We start from the raw sequence: 1,873 nt of genomic DNA, 5'->3' as shown, positions 1-1,873 counted from the left end.
ATGAGGTGGAAATAAAAATCATTTCTTGATGAAAACATGAATAATTTGAACGAAGTAGCCCTAGGGAAGATTGGTTAAATGTAAAGAAAAACTGAAACATGAAGAATAATGATATTAGTACAAAGACCAAAATATTAATGATGCTATTAAGGATGAAAGTTGGGTTTTAGGTATGCAAGACAAACAAAATCAATTTGAAAGAAACAAAGTTTGGGAATTAGTACAAAGACCAAATTATTATCCAGATATTGGAAGCAAGTGGGTATTTAGCAGTAAGCTTGATGAAATTGGAAATATAATTAGAAACAAAGTGAGATTAGTGGCTTAAGGTTATAATCAAGAAGAAGGTATTGATTATGAAGAAACATTTTCTCCCATAGCTAGACTTGAGGCAATTATGATGCTTTGCATTTGCATCTTACATATATTTTAAATTATTTCAAATAGATGTTAAAAGTGCATTTTTAAATAATTATATTGTTGAAGAGGTTTATGTTGAACAACCACTAGATTTTGAAAATGAAAAATTTGAAAATCATTTTTTAAAACTTTCAATAGCTTTATACGGTTTGAAAAAGCTACCATAGTTTGGTATGAAAGGCTTTCAAAATTTTTACTAGAAAAAGGATTTTCTATTAGAAAAATTGATAATACTTTGTCTATAAGAAAAGGAAAAAAAAAATGAGTTACTTATTTTTCAAATTTATGTTGATGACATCATTTTTGGTGCAACAAATGGGTTCATGTGTGAAGATTTTTCCAAATACATATAAAGTGAATTTGAGATGAGTATGATGGGTGTGTTAAATTTTTTTCTTAGACTTCAATCACACAACTAAAAGAAAGGATTGTGATCAATCAAGCAAAATACACTAAGGAGCTATTAAAGCATTTAGGATGGGGAACTCAAGCATATCTAAGACTCCTATGAGTACCTCAACCAAGCTTGATTTGTATTCGAGTGGAAAATCTGTAGACATCAAGTAATATAGAGGTATGATAGGAAGTTTGTTATACTTAATGCTAGTCGTCCCAACATCATGTTTAGTGTTTACATGTATGCTAGGTTTCAAGAAAATCCCAAAGAATCTCATTTGCAAGTCATTAAGAGAATCCTTAAGTAGCTTAAGAGAACCATAAACCTTGTATTATTCTACCCTAAGGGCACCTCCTTTGAGATTACTAGTTATTCGGATGCCGATTTTGGAGGATGCAAATTGAATAGAAAGAGTACTAGTAGACATGTCACCTCTTTGGAAAATATTTTGTTTCATGGGTTAGCAAGGACAAAAATTCGATTGCCTTATAAACAGCCAAAGCGGAGTATGTAGCACCTGGTAGTTGTTGTGCTCAAGTGTTATGGATGAAGCATACTTTGAAGGACTATGGTCTTAAGTTTAAAAAAAAAATTCCAATTAAGTGTGACAATACTAGTGTCATCAATCTTTCCAAAAAAATCTCATTCAACACTCAAGAACTAACCATATTGACATTCGGCATCTTTTCTTGCGAGATCATGTTCAAAAAGGTGATATTATATTAGAATTTATTAGGAAAAAAGATCAATTAGCTTATATTTTCACTAAACCTCTTAATGAAGAGAATTTTAACTTCATTAGAAGAGAGCTTGGCCTTATGGAATTATAACTTAGCAATTTTACATTCATGTTCTTGATAGATTTGCTCAAATTAAAACTCATAATTCTTTCCTTGCATATCATGATTCTTTTTATATAAGGGGACATTACATTAAGGCGGAAATTACCTTAAGAGGGAGCTTATATTTAGAGAGAGAGCTTATATATTTGCATATTATGAGGGGGAGATTCAAAATGTAAATCTTCTCTCTCTCTCTCTCTCTCTCTCTGTATAT

This window comes from Malania oleifera, chromosome 3 (assembly GCF_029873635.1).
Source record: "Malania oleifera isolate guangnan ecotype guangnan chromosome 3, ASM2987363v1, whole genome shotgun sequence".
Lineage (NCBI taxonomy): Eukaryota > Viridiplantae > Streptophyta > Magnoliopsida > Santalales > Ximeniaceae > Malania > Malania oleifera.
The sequence above is the reverse complement of the archived record's forward strand: the minus strand, read 5'-3'. Positions refer to the sequence as shown.